A 24,312-nucleotide genomic window follows, 5' to 3' on the forward strand; every position below is an offset into this window, starting at 1 on the left:
ATACTGCAGCTGCTGACTTTTAATAATCGGACACTTACCTGTCCCAGGCTCCACTCGTCCTCCCCTCCGCTCGGTGGTGCCGGTATTCTTACTGTGGGCACCCGGCTGTGGCTTCACAGCCGGGCACCCATTGCGCATGCGCGTGCGCCGTCATATACCGCGCAGTCATCTGGGACCTGTCACATGTCCCAGATGACTGACTACGCCGAGGGTAAGTGACGTCAGGTGCCCGGGCACTGAAGGAGGCAGACTACGAGGGACCCCCTAGCAATAGGCATTTAGAGGTGAGTTAAATTTTATTTATTTTTTTTGGGGGGGGGGGGGAATTTGACTCTTTTTTTTTTTTTTTTTTTTTTTTTTGGGGGGGGGGGGGGGGACGACACCATTTTAAGCTGCCCATGCACATATAGATTTTGTAGGCTGTAGGCATGACAACATTTACTTAAAGGAGAAAAACTATAAGAATTAGAAAAATTCCTTAGGAATCTCCATTACCTTATCCAGCTGCAGGGTTCTGTGGTAACAGACCCAATCTTCACCTCTCACAGTGGTTTTCCGTTAAAAACCTTCGGGGATTGGGGCCACCTTTTTATGGGGGATCCACAGCCCTGGGCCTGTAAAAAGCACCCCACCAGGAATATGGCTGAAAAAAACAAATACTGGATCCCAGGGTCCAGCTCTCTAAAAAGAGAAGCGTTACAGGTAAAACCTTGTTTTGTCAGACATGAGGCCGAGTACCATTCAAGTCAGTCTGTAAAACACTTTGAATGGATCCAGTTGCATGGCTTGCCCCAGTAAGGAATATTCCAGCGGCGCTCAGCACAGCACATCTTTAATTGTGACCAACAACTAAGACACTGATGAAAAAACTGAGGTACTCCTGGTAAGGGGGAGGGGTTATATGGGGAACTGAACTTCCTGTTTAGGGTGTGCCAGTGTCCATCACCTGAAGGTGCCATATAAGCCATACAATTATTACTGTGGCTCTGTGCAATAAAGAAATTAATTCTTCCATCCACACTCCACACCACAGATGGACAAATCTCCCAAAGCAGCCATTGTATTTTAATCTCCACGTGTCAAAATATCCAAAGAGTGCCTGCATCTTAGTGAATGCAGGCACTGTTTGGATGACAATTTTCAGGTAAACACCTTTGATTTTTCAGTTCAGGAATGTTGGATAGGAGGCAGCTGACAGGGCAACTCACTGAGCAGATTTTGACCAGTTCAATTCCACATATGACCAGCTTTAATCTAGCTTGGTGACTCTAAAGCCGTCCATTGATGGTTTGAATCTAAGCCAGTTAAGCAGGGACCTGCCGAGATTCGAACCATGTATGGGCGGGCTTATTGTACCCAAGTTGAACGATTGATCAATCAACTTGAGTAAAACCAGCCTTTCAGATTTTTCATGTGATTAATGCCAACAGTTATAGCCACTAGCAACAATCATTGTGTGTTCTCCAGGCTAGGACAGGTCCCCCGCTGGGAGAACACAATAACAACCTACCAAACCAATCCACAACCCGGCCCCCAGCTACATCACTAAACTATTCTCAAAATACCAACCTAATTGTCTCTTCGTTCCTTCCAAGACCTCCTCGTGGTTGCAGGAAAGAAAATCGCACCGCCTATGGCTGGCTTAAAAGGTTATATTAAAGTGGTTGTATGGTGATTTTTTTTTAACTTTTACCTACAGGAAAGCCTATAATAAGGCTTACCTGTAGGTAAAAAAAATATCTCCTAAACCTGTACGGTTTAGGAGATATTCCCCTCGGTATGCGCCGCTGACTGCAGCGGCGCATGCGCACAAGGGGGTTCTCTCCGTGAAAATCCGGCAGCGCTCGTGCGGCCGGACTGAAATCTCCCGCGCGCATGCGCGGGAGTGATGATATCGCGGCTCCGGCCACTCACAGCGCCGGAGCCGCGATACCCGGGAAGAGACGCCGAGGGAGCATGTCGGCTCCCTCGACGTGGATCGGGCCAGATGTCGGGGCCTCGTTCTAAGGTAAGTATTTCATAATGAGCTAGTATGCGGTGCATACTAGCTCATTATGCCTTTTGCTTTGCAGGTTTAAAAAAAAAAAAAAAACATTGCGGGTTTACTACCGATTTAATAGGTAGACAACATTTTGAAATGGATGTAAACAATGGCAGGAAAGGTTTACTTTAAGGTGAACCTATGTCTAAATCTGGTTGTTTTAGATCTAATTTAGCTACAACTGACAGATGTATGCTAAAATGCGAACTCCTGGCTTACTTTCATATTAAATAATTCTGTTGGCCCAAACTGTCTAAAGGTAAATGAAACCAAAAATCTAGCTTTACAACGTTAATGATTACCATTCTGATCTACAGGGACTGTGTACAGTCACCATGCATTTTTAATTTGTCCTCCATATTCTTTAGAATTTTAAGAAGGAGTGGAATTATTCCAATGTGTATAGCCAAATAAAAAAAAATGAGGTCACGCAAGTCAATTTGAGGTGGCCCTGTTTGAAGAAGCCATTGGCAAGAAATGTTTTGACACTCATGCACTCTATTTGATCAACTGTCTCCTATCATATAAACACAAGTGACAAGGAATTAGAAGCTGGGAGGTTATTTGCACACAAATGGAAAATAAATCATTCTGTGTCTTGGCAATCAAAGGACAAAGCCTTTATCTTTATCTGCAACAAGACATTTTGAAGGTGGTATGGCCATGGAAATGCCTGAACATCTAAATCAATATGAAGCACATACCATTTTCTGTTGCCCCTTCAAATAGATAATTATCCTGGCTGGAAAACATAGTTATCATGCTTAATACCCCCAAACATTCCCAGGATTTTTTGATAGTCCCGTAAACAGCTATGTCAGCCCAAAGCGGACAACATATTAATGACAGAATTTTGGTGTTGTCCCACACAGACCTGGCCAGTTGGTTAAAAAGTCAAGCCAATGTCTGCACATGCATAAGAGTCTCTGTCCAAGTAAATATTGCCATTTTCTTCACGTATAGAGCCTTGGAGACTCAAGTATGTGGTATGTTTTAGGGATGGCTATACATCTATATGGACTTCTGTGACCAGATAGCACGTTATGGGTATAGCTTGACTCTCAGATTTAAAATCAAAAATTTATAATCCTGGCTGATCTGTAATTTCATTAATTTTGGATATTTGATGCAGGCACGGTGCTCAGGGAACATATCCACTAATAATGAATTATGGCACCGTTTACTCCGTCACATGTGAAAACCGCCTTCATGCTACAGTATATATGTTTATTGCCATACAAGGAACCTAGGATAAAATAGTGCTTTGATTTAGTCTTGTTCTTGCTGTGTAGCCCCAGTGTCCAAGAAAGCATCTATCTTTTTCCAGGCACTTGTAAGTCCTGCTTGTGTCTTCCATAATCAGAGCTTTGTGTAAGCGCAGGAGAATGGTGAGGGCTGCCCGCAATCTAACAGCTGTCACATTATTTGCACTAGCTGTAAACAGCCTTCACATTCTCTTCTTACCGCATAGTTAAATCCAGGCTAACAATTCACAGCGAGAGCTCAGCAACAGCACCAGTCTTGTGTCTGCTTCTGGTGCTTGAGTTGCAGCTGGCGACCTCCCTTACAAGGGATCCCCTCTTACCCACCTGCCAATGCAGCCAGGCTGTGCCAACTTCCCTTTAATCAGCTACATTACCCATGTGCCAGTACAAGGTTATTTCCTGCTGTTACAGGGTAACGGTTTGCCCAATTAAAAAAAAGTCCTAAAGTATAAATGAAGCTATTACCCCCACCACATAAACATGCACTTCAGTGCACAAAGAAGCTTCCCCCTTATATTGGAGAGATTTTCACTCGCTTCCAGTTGTGACAAGGACAGAATGCAAAAAAAATCTCCTGAATGGGACACAGACAGCATTGAACAATTGTCCGGGATTTTAACCCTTTTCTACTCTTTACAAAGCTACAAAAAAGGTGGCTTGGTCGATCAGTTGGCTATAGATGCACTTTAAAGTATAATTCTATTTACTCAGATTTTTTTTCCAAATTGGATATAGTAACACAAAGAGTGACAATAATTAAAGTGGTTGGAAAGCCTTAAGGTTTTTACCATAATGAAAGATCCCCCCAGCCTTATACTTACCTGAGCCTGATCCTGATCCAGCCATGTGCACGAGAGCAGAGGTTCTCTCCCTCCTTACTGGGTAGACTTAAGCTATTGGCTCCCGCTGCTGTCAATCAAATGCCGTGATGAGGTGGGGTGGGGCTAAGCCACTTTATGATCTGTGTCTAGCTCGGGAGCGAGCCCGCATGAGTGTCCCGATTAAAAGCAGCTTTCTATTGGGGCACTCATCGAAGAGGAGGAGCCAGGAGCGCCGGCAGAGAACTCCAGAAGAGGAGGATCAGGAACCCATTGCACAGAGCAGGTATGTATAACATGTTTATTATGTTAATTTAAAAAAATGTAAACTTTAATGTTACTTTAACTACAGTAAATAAAATGCCGTACCTTGTTCTGTTATGCCTGTACGGGCTGCTGAAGAATCGTTTAAGTCCAATTTTCCAATAATTATCTTAAAGCACTGCTCAGTATGGCATCTGTCACATGAAAAAAAAAAAATAATAATAATAATAAATAACATTGAGATGACCAAAGATTAGCCAATGTTGTAATAATCCTAACGTGGTGATGCATAGATTTATTTCAGTCAAGGTTTTTGCTCGGTGCTGTATCAACTGAGCCTATACTGCTCATAGATTTGCATTTTCTGGCCTCTCCATGAGCAAAGGAGAGAATGATAAAATGGTGCACATTTCTCTGTTTTTTCACTGCATTTTTTTCTTCATGGTTTTGTAGTCAGCATATTGCTTTTATTACAAGTATAGAACAAAATGACCAAGTCACACCTCCATTATCTTACTTTTTTCAAAATATTAGTGCATTTCAATCATTTTTTTCCAGGAAAAAAACAGTTTAGTGGAAACTATAATGATTTTGGGTCAATTTTTATAAATAATTTTTTTACATAATTATCTTAACTGCTGTTTTATAGATTTGATCATATACAACCTTCATTTTGAAAATTATATTAAATGCCTAATAAAGGAATTCCAGAAATTTGTGAACTAACTAAAGAAAAAATGCAGCAAAACAGCTTGCTTGAAGCTCTTTTGTTTGAATTATCATCATCATCAAAGAAAAAAGGAAAAAAAAAAACGGAGTCACAGAATCTCTGTAAACATTCTTCAGTGCAGCTGAAAAGTATACAATGTTAACAATATTACAAGTATGCCACAGCCCTACCAGCTGACTCAATAGGAAATATTATGCAATATTTCATTCACATGACAAAAAAAATTTAAAATTAAAGATTAAAGTTAGTGTAAACCTTTAGCTTGTAAAACAACCCATTCAGTTTCAAATAGAAATGAAAGGCAAAACATTTGTGTATAGATTAAAAATAAATTGTGAATACCTTTTTTTTTCCTTTTAGAAGTGATCGTATTCCCTCTGTTCTCAGCTGCATAAAAGCTAGGGGAAGGAGAAGCAGCAGCAGACTGAGCTTCCCAGTAAAGACTGTAAAGAAGGGGGGGGGGGGGGGGGGGGCGTTGTCAGGACAAGTCTGAGCATTGAAGGAGAGCAGGCTGAGTTCCCAGTATAGCTAGAGAACTGACTCCTTCTTAGTGTGGTCAGTTTTTAATAGGAAACTAGAGGGACTGGCAGGAACATAAGATATTTTTAAACAAAGGAAGCAATACAAAGAGAACAGGATAGTTTTTTTTCATACAAGTACATGGTACTGCAGGTGTTCTGCCGAGAAAGGTCCCCCCGTCTGATAGTGTCCGCACTGTACTGCACAGGCGCAGCACTTGCGCAGTACGGAGGACAAAGGCTACATTGTGCCGCACGCTCCCGATGCTCATGCAACTCTGCAAGGGGCGGGTGTAGGGGCGGATGCATACAGAAGAGGCCGCATGATGGGCAGAACTCATACAACAGGGGTGGATTTCTCAAAGGGGCGGATGTATTATTGAGACGCATGTAAGGGGCAGATGCCTACCCGCCCATCAACATTGAACATGCTTCTCAATAATACCGCCCCTTTGAGAAATCCACCCCCATTGTATGAGCTCTGCCCATCATGCGGCCTCTTCTGTATGCATCCGCCCCTTGCAGAGTTGCACAAGCATCGGAAGTGTGCGGCACAATGTAGTCTCAATTGCACAGGCGCCGTGTACAGCTCATCCACAGCTGTTCATGTTCGCAGAGTTTTGGCGTCTCCTTTGTCCTCCGTACTGCGCAAGCGTTGCGCCTGCACAGTACAGAGCGGACACTATCCGACGGGGGGCCTTTCTCGGCATAACACCGGCACATATCGGGAATATAAAATGTTGGGTTTACAAACACTTTTTTTTTTTTTACAGTGATAACAATAATTAGGGGCGCTCTGCAAAAAATATTTTCTAAACCACTAATTTACAATAACTGTGGCAAAAATGCTTAAAACAATATAATAATCACCAGAGTAAAAATATGCACATATATGATGACAATAATTACACTGATAAAATAGTGAACATTAGTGAACCACCAAAAATCATTTTGGGTGGTTCACTAATGTTCACAATTTTTTCAGTGTAATTATTGTCATCATATATGTGCATATTTTTACTCTGGTGATTATTATATTGTTTTAAGCATTTTTGCCACAGTTATGGTAAATTAGTGGTTTAGAAAATATTTTTTGCATAGCGTCCCTAATTATTGTTATCACTCTATAGGTATCTCTTTCACTTTTCCAGGGAGCTGCTTTTTGTGGGTTTTTTTTTTTTTTTGTGTTTTTTCAAATGACGCAGAATTTGAGCAGTTGAATTTCAACTGTTTTGTCCACTTTTTTTTTTTTTTTTTTTTACAGCTTACCATAAAATGGCAAATAAAAAAAATGCACACAAGCTCACTATACATTACTACTGGAATATTTTCCTGCTTCTCCCTTACCTTTCTTTACCAGTCTACATGATGGGTGCTTTTTACTGACCACATTTTTTTATTTTTTTTTTCAAATAAACATGGGGAAATTTTCCAGCAAATATCACAATAGTCAATGGTGGAAAATTCCCCTTGTATGGAAGAAATACCCGAATTGTTTATAATTTTACAGCTATTGTCAGGCGCTGATTATCCTCTAGACAAAATTGCTGCTAAGAGTGTTGCAGCAGACGTTGAGGCTATTCTGTAGCTTGTGTGCCACCCCTACTGAATATTCAGAGAACCTAATGAGAGAAAAGAGTAGAGCTTGCCAAAAGCTTTTAAAACTTTGGATGAAAAACAACCCATGTGCCACCACATTTACAGTGTCAATACATGGCCTGAATTTGGCAAGGAAGGAGCCAGATTTCAGCATCTTTTGCAAATGAGTGGGTAAGCATTGTGTTGCGCAGGTTTTTCTGGGAGGTGACGACAAGTGCTTCTGTTCGTTGATATTGTACGTTGTTTGAAAATCTCAGTACCAATGGGTAGCGCCAGTCAAATCACAAAAACAATCGCAGCACGTCACAGCTGTATGGAAGTGCATTTAAGGACAGGCAGATGTCTTCCTATCCATCATCCTTCGCCAAATACCTGACTAAATGATGGCCAGCACAATCTGGCCGCTCAGTGATCACTGCACAACCATGCATGTTCACATTGGTTGGTGATTATGGAATACAAAAGTGTGTGTTGTGTGCCCCAGGGGGGTATACAGGCACCAGCTTGTCTTAAGGAAAAAGAAAAATAGAGATCACCAAAAATGGCTTTTCCAATATTATTCTCTAATCTGGCTGGATAATCTCTAAAATGGCTGGATCTAGCAAATGCTTTCTTATCTTATGTGCATGCACCTTCAGAAAGCCATAATACCTGCCCAATTTCCAAATAATGACAGACAACCATTTATCAACTGTAATGGGTTTCCAGAAAGTGCGGTTCTCACGTTTTTTTTTTTTTTTTTCTTTTTTTTAATGTGCGCAGTGAAATCTGTCAAAGATCTAAAATGAGAAATTTTCTAGTAAGCTCAACAGAGCTACTCTTCTAAAGCTTTGTATCATGGGCCTAATTTATAAAAGAGTGCAAGAGGAACTTTCAGCTAGATCTGCCTTAGAGCAAGCAAAAACATTCATTCTTTCACCCCAATATACTGAAAAGGAAAATCCCATTGGCTTCTGGGGAGACAAAAACCTAACCATCTGAGACAATTCCGTCAAGCTTTTCCTTAACCGAGGCTCACGCCGATGATGATGGTCTCCGTTACGAGCAAGTGCCTCCTGTTATATTCTGAAACACCAGAGATTTGTATTCACCGTATCTGACTCTGAGCCACATACAACAATCGGGTGGCCCTCGCAGAAGACTCTCTGCTCGACCCCGAGATGTCTTCAAAGATCCGTCCCTCTTCCTGTATCCATCACACCCATGAACTTGATAGCCTCGCTTGTCCTGCAGTCTAGAATGGCAGCTTTTTATGAATTTGTGTCAGGTTGAACATTTCCATAATCGTCAGTATTAGGGCAAATTACACGGCTAATCAGTCCTTAAATGGATTTTAATTAAGGAGCCATTCCAAGCTCAGTACTGTGGATTTAAGAAAATACCTTTCCTTTCCCCTCAGAGAAACAAGACAGGGAGGGGGTTTATGAGACATGGGGCACTAGCCAAGAGCACGTTAACGCTTTGCCTGCTGATTGATAAAAGGAGAAAGGCTTGAGGGAATTTCACCTACAGAGACAAGAAAAGGAAAAATCCCGAATTAAATCAGGCTGCATTTACACTCCTGTTAGATCCCCCTCCCTTGTGTTTCCCCCTGTCATGTTTTTGAAAAATAAAAGTGTGGGGGAAGGTGGCGGAGACACAAAACACAAGCGTATTTACAGTCCCCATTGAGCCAGGCGGCTGAATTTAGGCTACATAGGGACCGAAAATATATTCTTCCCTTCCATCTCCGTCCTACCTTGTCCCAATTTTGTTTTCTATAAAAAAAAAAGAAAAAAAAAAAAAACGGAGAGACAGGACTTAACATCCATGTGAAAAAAGCTTTTACTACAACGCATATTTTCCTCTACTTTCCTTATTTTTCACATCACACTGGTACCTTTCATACAATACAATTTGGCAATAGCGCAGGCTCCCTGGTAAATTGGGCTCTGAGTTTGTGTTAAATATATGAGGCAGGTTATGTAATGTTCTGCCCATACACTAGTGATCCTTGTGTATTGGGTTTCTCTATTCCCCACAAGGCATTCTTTCCAACGTGAGTCATTTGACCCCACTCCCGTTCCTCCAACTCATTTTCCAATTGTATGAACTTGTGCGGAATAAATTATTTAAATAAATAAATAAAATAACAAAGGAGGAAATAGCACTAACGGGAAATAAGGGTGAAGACTGCTAACAGTGCGCTGTGTACCAAATAAAATGGATATTGACGGAAGGTAGTGTGGAAAAGTACCACAGAGACACGTACAGTATAAACAGATTCATCTAGGTCTTCAAATGAAACCTAATTACTCACTAAAATATCCTTGGCTAAGGTTATAGCATATACTCATATCTTTAGTAAGGTACAGAACAATATGTGCCAACCTAAAACAACCAATTGGCAGTTTCCGTGCATTGTTCTGATAAATGTGGAAATTTGATTGACCGTTATGGTTTATTGCGCTGCAGATTGTCACAGAATTTTTGTGATGCCACATTAAATTAGAAAAATGGGATGTATTAAAAAGTCTTATTTAAAACAACTATAAGACCTACACATAGGTGTTAAATAAAAGCTAGGGAGTGTACACTAAATTACAACTCTAGCTCAAACTTCTCTAAGGTTTTTTTTTATTGCTATATTTGCCCCTTCCTTTCCCAGGACCACTGTTTTCAAAACAGGAAGTTAGGAGAATTTTTCCAAGGAGACTACGACCCTTTTCACATGGGATGCCAGGCTCAGCAGAAACTCTGTATGCTGAACCCTGCTGAGCAGGCAGATGGCTTGTTCGTGTTCGCACAGAGTATCCAAAGCAGACACAGACACAGCCCACTCTCCTCTATGGGCGGCCAGATGTAAACGGACTGCCTGCCGGATCAGATCAGATGTCAATGGGTGTCAAAAAACTGACAGGCGGACCAGATCGGAAAGGGGCCTTAGACAGCAATAATAACTTGTTATAGGTTCTAAACCCTTCGCATTACCTGCAAGACTGATGACATGACTTTTTGTAAAAAAAAAAAAAAAAAAACTTAATATTTTGCAGCCTACCAAGTCCTCCGGTGCCCCTGCACTGAAACTGAGCGATTGAACATCGTGGATCACTCGGTTTTCACAGCTCCATGAGCAGAGAGTTGTAGACTGTCAGTCACAGCTCTTTGCTTATCTCCCACCATGCTCATTGGAACACGGAGCTGTGGAAGGGGCGGAGCGGGCCGTCTCAGGCTGTCAGCAGCTTGCTGAGAGGGTGAGACGGGTGTCAGTCCAGTCACCCAGCGGATTCACACTTAATTGTCGCAATGAAATGGTACCTGGACTGAAATCCATGACATCAGCAGAGAGCAGACTTCAGCCCGATCTCTGCTGAAAACGGGTCACAGGAGTGCAAAACAAATCGCATTTCTATGACCCATAGGAGAAGCCCAGCCAAACGAGCTTTGTCTGGATTTGTTTAAGATCTGGTGGCCACAGTGTTCTTTTATTGGGGTTTTCTTTCATTTTCACCAAGTAATCCTCTCAATAACCATTCCCGTGTTAGGATAACACTGTATTGTATCTATGAAGGGGCAGTGATGCCCCCCTAAGCCAGACATTTTTAACCAGGGTTCCTCCAGGAGGTTGTTAGGGATTTCTTGAGTCGTGGCTGATTGAACAACCATTCGATGGTGCCTGCATGGTTCCAAGCCAATGCCACTTGGCAGTGCCTGCTCCATGGCACCAATGATCTTTTTAGCCATCTGTAAGGATGGTTTTTCGCACTACTACTGTAGGAGGGGGCATTCCACTCACTGGCCATCAATGAAAGGGGCATTCCCACTGAATTGGTCTTAGCAGGGGTTACCAAGACTGGAAAAATATTGTAAGGGTTCCTTTGGAGGTAAGAAAGTTGGCAAGGCTACCCTAAGCTCTTGCTATCAATTACAATGACATCTCCCTGGCCTCATCGCCATAACATATGGGGATGTTTTGTGGTTCGTAGAAAAGAACTGGGAACTGAGGAAAATTGTTTGGGATTTCAGTTTAGTACTTAGAAAGTATTTCTAAAGTAGGTATTTTCTGTACTTGAAATGTACTTGAAAATGTTGCCTGGAGACTGAAAGCAAATACACATCTAAGGGCTGGTAAGCTGCAATATTTAGAATTTTTGTTCTTCGGTTTAAATATATTTTACATTTCTAATATATTTATCTTTTATGGGTACTACTAGTACAGGCTACACAGCAGATGCAACTGTACCAAATGAGTCGCCTGTAACCATATTTTGAAAGCTTTTGTCTTCGAATTGGTCAGTGGACAATGTACAATGCAATACAATTTACTTCCATGTGAATGGAACTGATGAGACACATGATATAACTAAATTGAGTACAATTAATTACAAATCCTGCAGGCCGCCAGATAAAATTAATCTTACAAAACACTCATGAAAAATTCCTTGCAGAGCCAAACTGGAATACATTGTTTAATCGCACCTATATGTTGTGGAATATAGAGGTTTCAGCACTAGTAATAGAGGGTCGGGCTGTGAAGTTCTATTCATTACTAAGTTCCAGCAATCTGACCACTCCTAAATCTGAGCCTCAGAATGCCAGTTCTGTCCTGTCACCTGCGTGGTGTAGCTAAATTTTCAGAATTCCACTGCATCAACATTTTGGATGTTTGGTGGGACTGTCTGCTCTTCCATACAGGGTTTGTGTGGTTGGAACAAACTAGCAATCGTTTGGCCCTTTGGTATCAATAGATTCAATACAGCTATATACTGTATTCCTTTGTAGTCAACCAATTTTGCTACATATTGCCAAAGATCAATCGTCACTCCTAAAAAGTATTCTTTAGACCTATACGTATCATTATAGCTCAGACAAACGCAGTTCTTATTGTACCCATAGATATGACATTGTAGTCATCATTTTCAACTGGATCAGGCAATGAACTCAAGCTGACTAACCACATGCTTCTGTAAGGAGGGATAATTAAATGGGGAGGTTAGTATATTGGTTGTATTGATTACAGTCTTCCTCCCTCTGATATTCTAGATCCAACTGCCACTTCCCGTACGCTTGTCTACATAGATTGTGCATCACTAGCTGATTTTCCAGTTGTGAGCCCTCCTTTGATGTGACTTTTGCCCGAGGGTAGTCACACCATAGCTACATGTCACAGCACCTATAATTACACATACAGTTGTGTGGTTTACGGTGAAATACTGACAGGGAAGATCCGACTCCTTTAATATAAGTACAGCTTTCCCAGGATAAACCTATGGTTATCCTAAACTTACAGTAATCATCCACATCCCCTTCTGCTTTCCTGTACTTATTCATGGAGGAAAAGTTATTCTTCCTCTCCTTGGATCAGCTTGTTCGTGACTCTCCTGGTCCAGACAATTCTGAGTGATAGCCTTCTTTGTAGAAAGCGTTAAAATATTGCTCTACACTCTTCTACTTCAATAATCTCTGAAATAGCAATGGGCCCTGTTGGATGATTTCAGCTGCTAACCCCCCCGTCGGGCTCGAGTTGCAGGTGCTTGGGTGTGCCCATCGTTCCTGACTTCATAGGTATAAACATGCTTGGGTGATCTAATTGTGTATAATTATCTAAGAACCTGTGACAAAAATCATCAGGTGATCATATCGAAAATGCACAATGTCTATGGCCTGTAAAAAGGAAAGTGGTATTGAGAAAATACAATATACTGTAGGGACTGTTATTAAAGTGTTTCTAAAGGCAGAAGGTTTTTTACCTTATGGCATTCTATGCCACAAGTTAAAAAAAAAAAAAACTTCTACATGCAGCTTCCTTCACAGCCCCCTCTAAATACATACCTGAGCCCGATCTCAATCCAGCTTTGTGCACGAGAGCCAAGGCTCTCTCAGGGATCATGCTCCTCATTGGCTCAGATACTGCTGTCAATCAGAGTCAACGAGGAGGGATCAGGGGACGGGGCTGAGTCCCGCTCTGTGTGTCTTATTGACACACAAAGCAGGGCTTGGGAGCGAGCACGCACAAGTGCCCCCACAGCAAGTGGCTTACTAAGGGAGCACACGACTGGGTGGTGGAGCCAGGAGCTGTGGTGGGGGACCCAAGAAGAGGAGAATAAGGGCTTTTCTGTGCAAAACCCCTACAGCAGCAGCAGATACAGCAGCAGGAGTCATTGGCTTCCGATGTTGTCAATCATAGCCAATAAGGAGGCAGTGGGGGGGCGAGTCCCACTCTGTGTGTCTTATAGAGCCATGTCTTTCGCTGCCGTCAAACAGAGCCAATGAGTCCCACTCTGTGTGTCTTATGGATACACAGAGCAGGACTCAGGAGCGAGCACACACACACGAGTGCCCCCATAACAAACGGCTTGCTATGGGAGCACTCGTGGAAGGGGTGGAGCCAGGAGCACCGGCAGGGAACCCAAGAAGAGGAGGATTGGGGCTGCTCTGTGCAAACCTTTGCACACAGCAGGCTAGTATGATAAAAGAATTTTAAAAAAACAAGCCTTTACAATTGCTTTAACTGTCCTTTTCAAAATGCTAGTTGCTTGAATGCTTTTTGAGTCCCTGACCCAGAACAAGTATGCAGATTAGGAGTTCTGACTTCACTGACTGCATACTTTTTAGGGAACTAGTATTTTTAGCAGAAGAGTAGCACTGGCAGCCCTCGTATTTCTCCCGGTACAGGTTTACTTAAAGCAATGCCTGAAGTCTTCTGCTTATAGGGTTCTGAAGCAGGACGAAGGATGTGCTCAAGCAGACATCTGATCATACGCTGACAGATCCCCTAGTGTGTTGGCTATATCCTCTGATGGCTAAAGTAGGCAATGAATGGAAGCCAGCACGGGGATTCTTTAACTCACGGAGGATCAGATTACTCTCCTACTCCTTCTGGGGGAGTCAGGAGGAACTTGGCAGGACCAGATATTGATGGATTTCGTTTGCAGAAATATGTTACTTTAAAATCAGTCAACTGAAAAAGATCAAAGTCAAATAAAGAGAAGTGTTTTTACAGTGACAGCAGCAACTTAAATATGACAACTGGTTTGTCATCGCCTGTGGCATTACTGGCCCCAGCATAGCTATTCTCCTGTACTCCACGGTTGAAAGGGAAATTATGGTGTTTCCACAAAAGATGGTGGCCACAAAATCATCTGAAAATGATCACATTATAATAGCATAACCACCCCCCTTCACCCTCAAATCCTGTTTTTGTCTCAGAATTTTTTTTATTAAAGCATACTAATAAAGTACATAAATCAAATTAACCCCTCCAGGGACATAGAAGTAGCCCTCCTGCTCCACATCTAACACCTAGGGTTCCTGTCCACCTTTATGATCCACCATAGTAGCCCTCTAACGTACATACAGTACATTTCAGTAGCCCTTTATGAAAACACTGACTTTCCTGAAAGTCAATATTTGCATACGTCTAGGCATGCCCACCACTGCCCCATGGCAATTCACTGAGGTTCCAAGCTCTGTATAATGGAAGGGAGCTTATACATTTTCCCTATATCAGATATTTCTTTCTCAGGGAGCATTATAGGAGGATCAGAAATGTACATATCTCACAAGATTTAAGCTAGAAAGCTAAGCCGGTGCCATTCTTCACACAACAATCTTTTTTCCTTTTCATGTCACTATTATATTAGAAGAAACAGCCATTGGCCTTGCAGCATTAGCTATGAAATATGGTTAAATATAATATACATTCTGATTCGATTACCCCATTGAGGTGAACTGGTTAGTACGTGAGATCAAGCATTCCTGCCTTCGAAGTCCTTCAATCTAGAGAATAAGATGCACTTACTATGCTGCAATTAATTGGAATTTTTTTTTTTTTTGTATTCTTAAAATGTGGTATTTCGCCTAGAATGAAATTCTGACCTTGCCACCACATTCCACATCTTCACTGTTCTATGACTGAACCACAAACCAAAAAGCAATGTTATCCGGAAAATCCGTCTGCAATGGACCCTCGAGCAGCAATGTTACAGCAAGATCTTTCCTTAGCTGTGCCGCTATAATACTTCCCACTCCTCCTCCCCTCTCTGTATGAATAAAGAGTGCAAGGCCATCCATCACATCTCTGGAGAGGATCGTGGTGACACTGTCTGGATGTCACCATCACTGTGTCACAGGGTGAGGTGGCAGAAGACATGATACATAGGAGGTGATTGAGATGCAGTGAGCGCTCCCATTATAGCAGTGACAAGGCTGGATCTGGTCTTATCAGCATTTCTCTGGGCTTTTATCCCATCCTGCCTGAGCTCTGGGGCTTCCAGACTTTGCAAAGTGCTCAGTCCTTGCCCTGTGCCTTCATTTTAATTACAATGGGATGTGAAGCAAGTGGATGGATTTGCATAGGCAGATATTAACCCTCTCGCTACCTGGGAGAACAATCCCTTTTAGCGTTTTTAATCCATCCCTCTGGCAAACAAGGATAAATGGATGTAGTACATTTTTTAAATATTAACTCAAAGGTCACACATTGATAGAACAATTTTCCCCAGCACCCAAATGCCTGTTTGGAAATGGAGCGTGAAAAGGTTTCTGGGCTTACTTAAAGGAAATCTGCACTGAAAACACGCTGCCACGGCCAACCTCTCCTGAGAATGCTGGTTGCTTGGCTGTCATGTTGATCCAGTGGCTTCAATACTTTGGGGGTTATTTACTAAAGGCAAATCCACTTTGCACTACAAGTGCACTTGGAAGTAAAGTCGCTGTAGATCAGAGGGGGACATGTAAGGAAAATAAAAAACAGCATTTTAGCTTGCACATGATTGGATGATAAAATCAGCAGAGCTTCCCCTCATTTTAGACCTACCCCTTAGATTTAGAGAGACTGCACTTCCAAGTGCACTTGCAGTGCAAAGTGGATTTGCCTTTAGTAAATAACCCCCTTTGTGTCATTGACCAGAAACAAGTCCTTCTGGAGTTCTGACTTAACTGGCTCCCTACTTGTTCTAGCTTAGCGACTCTGGAGCTTGCGCCACCCAGGCAGGTCAGCAATGGCAGTCTACAATTTTTTCATAGCACTGGCTTACTTTAAAGCAAACCTGTGCTGGCAAGCTAAGCTACAAAAAAAGAGCTGCATTTAGTAGAAGGGACCGTAATATGGCTCAGCATACCTCTGAAAATCCTATGCAAATTTTGGCTTACTGAAAGTTGGTATTTGCATAGGCTTAGTCATGCACCCACCCCAGAGAGTGCTTGGCACCAGCGATTGGTTGCTCATGCATACAGCGCTTCCTTATGAGAGTCTCTGTGCTTATTCTTTCCATACCCAGAAGTCTAGGGTATTGGGGGGGCTTCGGCAGTGTACTGCAGGGGAGAGGTGTAATCAGTTAAAGGTAATATGAGGCATCAGGCACTGCACTTACATGATAGGTTAGCTCTCCTGTATAATTTTGCTTTGAAAATAACCTTTTTATGTTTCAAGTAACCACTGCCAAATATGAAATTACCAGTGCATAGTCAGGAAACAAGAAATCCTCTACAACCTGTCTCCTGAGACTTAGTTATTTCGCCATTGGATGCCACCATCTTGCCTCTGATACAACATATAAAATATGAAAATCTAAAGCAAGCCATAGACTATACAATTTTATTTCCTTCTAGCTTGGGTTGAAAGAAAGAAAACTGTTTGATTCCCTTATCAACACTGACTCTTCCCTCTCCGTTATTGTATTCTGCCAGCAGGAAGTCTTCCCTTCCAGCAGAACACAATTATCATTGCTATTGGCCATAGCCGCCGCCAGTGATCGCATGCAAAATATCCAACAGGCTGGTCATACTGAAGTTGATCAATGGATCGACTTCAGTACAACCAGCCTATCCAAATATGGATTAAATCTCAGCTGGTCCCTGCTGAACCAGCTGAGATTAGATCCATCTATAACTGGCTTTGGAAACATCTGCCCTTACTGTAGTAGTGATGTGTCCGTGCTTTCTGCATACATCAGAAGCAAGGGGGAACGGTCAAAAATGGAAATTACAGCTTGGCTGCTGACTTTTGACAAAAAGTCATATATTGCATATCAGTAGCACTGCCGTTTCGCCTGATTAGATTACACATTTTGCATAAAGCAAGTATGTTTGAAACAACTGATGGTTCTGATTATAAATGTTTCAATAGGTTAACTTACCAAGGGAAACAAAATGTTGACTTTAAATCAGCGGTCCCCAACCTCCCCGGCATCAGGGACTGGCCTCATGGAAGACAACCCCTCCACTGATGGGGGGGGGGGGGGGGGGGTTACTATGCAATCTATCACTTCGGGAAAAGGGGGGGGGGGGGTGGTTGTGCAGACTGTCACCTCTGGTGAGGAAGGAGTGTAAATCCTGAATAGAGGATAATTCCATGTGAACTAACTGGATCTCTCGTGGTGTGACAGACTAGGCAGGGATTGAGCACTAAGTGGGTGAGTCGGGCATCCATCTGGTGAATGTTGGCACTGTGAATTAATTCTCCTGGTTGGAAAGTGCTGGGATAAGGGGAGTGAGCTCCCTCTAGTGATTGGAGGCCGGCAGTGCAGGTTGTGCTGGCTTGCTCAACCAACCCCACACCGCAGGGCCTAACCCCCAGCAAGCCACAGACTGGTACCAGTCCTTGGCCTGGGGGTTGGGGACCTCGGCTTTTAAATTATATTAAAAAAAAGAAAATGTTTTGATTGGTAGAGTAAGAAATGGTTAAAAACCTTGCAAATTTTTAACTTTCTACATCTACATTCCATTGAGAAAATCTCTCCAAAGGAAAATCTCCTCTCCTACAGTTCTCACTGGAAAGTGCCCCCAATGAAAAACTCCCTTGTATTCTCTTTTGGATTTTTTGTCACTTTTTTTGCTTCGGTGACAACAGTCACAAGGACAAATATACATTTGTGTATCTCCCCAGTGAGGACGCAGACAGCACTAAAAACCTGACAGAAGATTTAAATCTTCCCTACTCTATAAAAAATTGGCTTTGTATGCACTTTACCGTGGACCTGCATACAGTACAAAAAAGCTGCTAAAATAATGGGGCACCGCACTTAATATTCTAGACCCATAAAATACATCTAGAAATCTGAATCTATATTTCCTCAGCTCTGGCGAGACAAGAAAGCCAGTTACGTAGCATGAAAAAAAATAGATCAGTCAAGTGAAATAAATGCAGAAATGATAAATAAGTAACAGCTGACGCCTCTCACACTTTCCTTTTGGATTTAAGCTCTGGCTGGAATGGTCAGAGTCCTTCCAGCCCCCCCCCCCCCCTCCAATGGGATCCCTGCCAGCTCTCCCTCACCTTCACTAATGATTAGTGGATGGCTCCCTCCTGCCCCTCATTCTGCGCAGTCCTGGCGGGAGCTTTGTGAGGACGAGACACAAGGATAAAGATCTTTATTTTAGCCGTGTCACTGTAATTTTTAAAGCCCTATTGCACTCGGCTGAAAATAACTGTCCCCTTTTGTCAAAAATAAGGATCCTTATCCTGGTGTGTTAGCTTTGTGAATTGAGCCTACAGACGTGTTTGCTCTCAATGCTACAGAGACGCTTCACACAGGGAACTGGGGCGGCTCGGCTCCGCATGACTGACAGCTCCAACTGGAGCGCTGGCGTGCACAGCTCGGATGATAAGAAGGTCGCCGACAATGGGCAGCCTTTATTAGAAAGAGAGCGGCGCGGGGAAAGCAGCTACTGTCAGCTTTACGAGCACTCGCGGCTGGCGTCTAATTTAAACCTTTCATTGTTTAGCCTCCAGAATACATTAGAAAATGCCCATGTTTTTGTCATACATTCCCCATTTGTTTTATATGTTATTAACAGTTTTAATGGCTGTTTGACAAACACTACTAATTACGTCAATGCCTGCGGCCCGCAAAGAACTTACCTGCGCCAAAATTTACATTCATTTTTTCCTGTATAATTGGTAGTACTCACTTTTTTTTTTTTTTTTTTTTTTTTTTTTTTTTTTTTAGAATATACCAATATATTAATGCAAATCTTTTGTAGGCAGAGTAGTTTAGCTTTCTAAAAGAATGGTTTGGGGCCCAGCTACATGGGCGATTTTATTCTCTTGTTACTGACGTAACGAGAGAATTACGTAACCGCTTGCTGGCCTTTATTAGAATAAAGTCACGTGGGAATTTTTAGACTTTTAATAGCTAGTGCTAATCTGGTAAACCCAAACATTTCAAATTCCATAATAGAAGTTTACTCTCTTTACATACGTTAATGGATCTGCTTTTGTAACGCAGGCTTTCGCTCATTCAATTTTCACCCATTGATTCTGTCAGTAAGGGCCTGCGTTATCTCAAAAAACGTGAACGGCCCTAAGGCACTCTGTCAAAGGCTGACAATGCTCACGCACCGTGTGTTTATGAGGGATCAGTGTTGTCACCCTGCCAGAGCGATCCAGCTGAGACTACATGAGACGTGCACAGTGTATATGCAGCCATACTGCTTATGTAATTTTTTCATGACTTATCATTATTGAACTTTTTCTCAAAAACGCACTCTCTCCATCACATGTACAGGGCATGCAGATGGACCCAGAAATATTTAGTTGGCCATACACTAATAGATCTGCAAGCTGAAAAAAATCTTACATGCTATACAGCATAGATAAAAAAAATCTGCTATTGTATTCGGACAGCTGGTGCTGATTGGATGCAGATACTGTTGGCCAACAATTAAAGGATGTCAGGCGGGAGAATGCCAACAGGGTCGGTGGGTTCAACAGGACCTGGCCAAAATTCCCTCAGTTTTCTCAGTTTTGCATTTAGCAGCCGCGATGTGCATATTATACAAAATAACGCAGGACTGTTCAAATAAGGGCTCATTCACATGCATGTCTACTATTACTGCCCATTTGCAAAGCAATTTGAGGTGGATTGCTTTTTAGAGGAGGTTAGTCAGGCAGTCAGGAGGCGATATCTCTTCTCTACAACACCATTTTTAACCCTACAAATTCCAATCCACCATGCTGCAACTCCCTATACTGCATGCAGTTGCAACGGGGTTGTGGCACTGCCCAATTCACTGGATAGCAACATGCCGTTTAATTTTTGCCATGACCCTGAAGCAAAGTATTGTGGCTACGGCACATGTGGCTGCATTTTGTGATCGGGGAAGGTAAAACTGCAGGGTTTGCTTTTACCACCCCTTGGCCCCCCATGTGAACAAACCCTAAGGCCTCATGCACACTGGAAAATAACATTATAAAAACATCAGTAGCTTTGCAGTGAGTTTTTCACAGTTTTTGCATTTATTAGCGTTTTATAGCGTTTTTCTACGTTATCGTTTTAGCATTTTTTTTGTTTTTTATTCAATGGATCAAACACTGGAAAGGCTGGTGTGCGAAGTTTTTGAGCGTAAAAAAATTTGACAGGCTGGTTGTACTGAATTCAATCGATGGATTGACTTCAGTACAAGCGGCCTGCCCATAGATGGATCGAATCTCAGTTGGTTGAATCACGGCTTCCCCCACCCAACCAGGAGAACACAGTTATAACAGCAATAATCACAGAAAATATTTTGATAAGTTGATTGATCAACTCGGGTACATTCAGCCTGCCTAAACATGATTTGAATCTCGTCTGGTTCTTGCTGAACCAGCCAAGAATCTAACAGTCTATGGCAGACTTAAGCAGATAGAACACACGGCTCCATATGAAATAAGCCACACAAATAGCCTGTCGTAGTTATCAATCTCTTATGATTACACCATGCTCTAATAATGTGCAATTGATTGCAGATATGTATTTAGTGATCACTTACTCCCTACAGTTAATTGGTAGGGCTTATGGCACCACAGTTGAGCTACTACGTGTGGCTCTAGCCTAATTAGGTGACTGCCTTCCAAGTGGTTAAATCTCTCAATTAAAATTGCCCATGTAGCTGAGCTCTAAGGTGGAAAGAAACGTGCAGAATGTGCGCCATTTCCAAGTAAAGTGTCTCTTTTGTTGGCAACAGCCAGCCTGTCTGTCATTCTGCATAGGCAAATGACAGCTGGAATCTGGTTGCTAGGAGTAGCAGCTCTGCTAGTCCGTAGATCAGCTCATATTTTATAATGGCTTCTCTACAAAATGGGCATATCTAAGAGTGGTGTACACAAACAAGTCAAACAATATATCTGCCTGTATTCTTTCCAGCCATATTCTGTGATCTTTTAATGAGCTGGACAGCGAGCTGGAAAATAACATTAGGCCCTAAACACATAGGCATTGTTTAATCAGAAGAGCATCAGATTCAGCATGCATTTACAAAGCATTTAACAAGCTTCCAGCAGCTTTCTTAATGCATCCTTTTGGCTCCAGTCTAGTAATGCCAAATACATATATTTGCTCGCATTCACACCTGTTCTTTTAAGGTCTCTTTCATCTTGGCAATGACATCTATTTATAGGACATTTCTAATTATATATAAATGCATGTAATGATTTTAATTCACACAGCGCATTTACCTGGGTTTCTTTGCATTGTGTTTTTTTTTTTTTTTTTTTTTAACAGAAGTCTTTGCATTCAGTTTAGCTGCATTTAGAGAAAACAGAATTCTGTGCATCCAACGGCAGATTAGACTCTCTGAAAGCTTTATCATAAGTGAAAACATGTAAGCGCACAAAACTGCATGTAAACTCAAGTAAAGGCAAGTACATCCTAATGCAGAACTTAATCTGGGAAGCATAACAATTGTTTATATCTCTCTCCTGCATTTAAAGTGGTTCTAAAGTCAGAAGTGTATTTTTTTTTTATCTTAATGCATTAAGATAAAACCCCTTTCAGTGTGCAGCAGCCCCGCTAAGGCCCCTTTCACACATGCAGACATTATGTCCGTATTTCATCCATCCGTTTGCGGATGAAATACGGACATACATGCATCCCTATGGGATAGCGGGTGTCTGCGGATGAACATCCGCAGACACCCGCTATTGTCCGCCTCCGCTACTGTCCGATTCTGCAGACAGAGGAAAATCCTATTTTTCTATCCGTCTGCAGAGCAGATCGGATGAACACGGACAGACGGTTCATGCTCGTCCGATCCCCCATAGAGGAGAATGGAGAGCTGACAGGGTGGTCCCTGCACAGTGTGCGGAGACCGCCCTGCCCACTGCCGGCTTAGCGGGGACAACGGAGCGATCCCCGCTGAGCGAGCAGATCATCACGGGCGCATCATTACTGATCCGCCCCGTGTGAAAGGGGCCTAATACTTACCTGCCCCATCTCGATCCAGCGATGTTGCACGAGAGTCTTGGCTGGCCAGGATGTACTCCCCTCATTAGCTGAGACAGCAACAGGGCACCACTGGATCCCGCTGATGTCAATCAAAGCCTGTGAGCCAATTCGGGGAGAGAGAGGGGATGGGGTGGAGCCACGGCTCTGGGTCTGAATGGACCCAAAGAGCAGCGGCTCGGCTCGGTTGCCCCCATAGCAAGCTGCACCGGCGAGGGATCCAAGAAGAGGTGGATCAGGGCTGCTCTGTGCAAAACCACTGCACAGAGCAGTTAAGTATAAGTTTGTTATTTTAACCACTTGTCTACCAGACGTGAACACCCCTTCCTGCCCAAGCCATTTTCAGCTTTCAGCGCTGTCACACTTTGAATAACAATTGTGCGGTCATGGAACGCTGTATCCAAATTAAATGTTTATAATTTTTCCCACAAATAGAGCTTTCTTTTTGGTGGTATTTGATCACCTCTGCGGTTTTTATTTCTTGTGCTATAAACAAAAGAAGAGCGATAAGTTTGAAAAAACACAATATTTTTTACTTTTTGCTATAATAATATCCAATTTTTTTAAACACATTTTTTTAGGCTGATACGTATTCTTCTGCATATTTTTGGTAAAAAAATAAAATAAAAATCGCAATAAGCGTATATTGATTGGTTTGCTCAAAAATTATAGCGCCTACAAAATAGAAGATAGAGTTATAGCATTTTTATTTTTTATTAGTAATGGTGGCGATCTGTGATTTTTAACGTGACTGCGATATTGCGGCAGACATATCAGACACTTTTGACACATTTTTGAGACCATTCACATTTATACAGCGTTTCCGTGCTATGAAAAAGCATTGATTACTGTGTAAATGTGACTGGCAGGGAAGGGGTTAACACTAGGGGGTGATCTAGGGTTTAAATGTGTGTCCTGGGAATGATTCTAACTGTGGGGGGAGGGGACTGACTGGGGGAGGTGACCGATCGGTGTCCCGGTGTCCCTATGTACAAGGCACACACAATCAGTGAGATCACGTCACGACGGCCGCCCCCTCGTCCCGCCGTCATATGACAGTGGGTGGGTGGCTAGTGATTCAACAAAAAAAAAAAAACCTTTAATATCACTTTCCACATGATGTGATTCGGACAGTCCACTGTGGTGAGAACGCACTCACTGCAAGCTAACAGAACAGTAGCTGGGATGTCACTGATGGCTCCCGGTTACTGTTCATGATTTGGAACTGGTGGGAGGGGCTCCCGATCATGTGACTAATGTGACAGCTAATTACAATGACCAAGTTTGGGAAGCCCTAGTGCTGCTTTTCAAGAGGGATTCCACCAAAAAAAAAAAATATTAAAAGCCAGCAGCTATAAATACTACAGCTGCTGACTTTTAATAAATGGACACTCACCTGTCCCGGGTTCCAGCGATGCTGGCAGTCGAGGCCGATTGATCGCTCGGCCCTCGGCTGCTGCCGCCACCATTCTAGGTGAGGGAATCAGGAAGTGAAGCGAATCGGCTTCACTTCCCGGTACCCTACTGCGCATGCGCGACTCTTTCCTATTGCGCGACGCAGCGCAATAGGAAATCTCCGCGCTGTCACTGGGACCCGTGTGTGTCCCAGCAGACAGCGCGGCAGGAGAGGAAATGGCGTAGACTCCCGCGGGAGTCTATGCCCGGAAGTGGGTGTAAATACCTGTCTTTGACAGGTGTCTCCACCCCCCTCCCCCCTGAAAGGTGTCAATTGTGACACCGGAGGGGGGGAGGGATCCGATCAGCGGAGGTTCCACTTTAGGGTGGAATCCCGCTTTAAGAACCCTTTAGGCTGGGTTCACATTGCAGCGGTGACGAGAATCGGATGTGATTCGCACCGCACTGCAGTGCAAATCACATCCGATCTCTGTGCGATG

At 42.7% G+C, this 24,312-nt stretch overlaps 1 protein-coding gene across 3 annotated transcripts in view; it reads right to left on the minus strand.

Moving 5' to 3' along the window:
* The window catches only part of BCOR (BCL6 corepressor), a 342,611-nt gene that overhangs the window by 232,714 nt on the left and 85,585 nt on the right, over positions 1–24,312 (minus strand). For all 3 annotated transcript variants that reach the window (XM_077480873.1, XM_077480871.1, XM_077480872.1), the window contains one exon: positions 4,494–4,582. The gene's annotated coding sequence lies outside the window, so the exon portion shown is untranslated. The remainder of the gene's footprint in view (positions 1–4,493; positions 4,583–24,312) is intronic.

Source organism: Lithobates pipiens, unplaced genomic scaffold, assembly GCF_037356315.1.
Source record: "Lithobates pipiens isolate NorthernLeopardFrog02 unplaced genomic scaffold, aLitPip1_a1.2 Scaffold_16, whole genome shotgun sequence".
Lineage (NCBI taxonomy): Eukaryota > Metazoa > Chordata > Amphibia > Anura > Ranidae > Lithobates > Lithobates pipiens.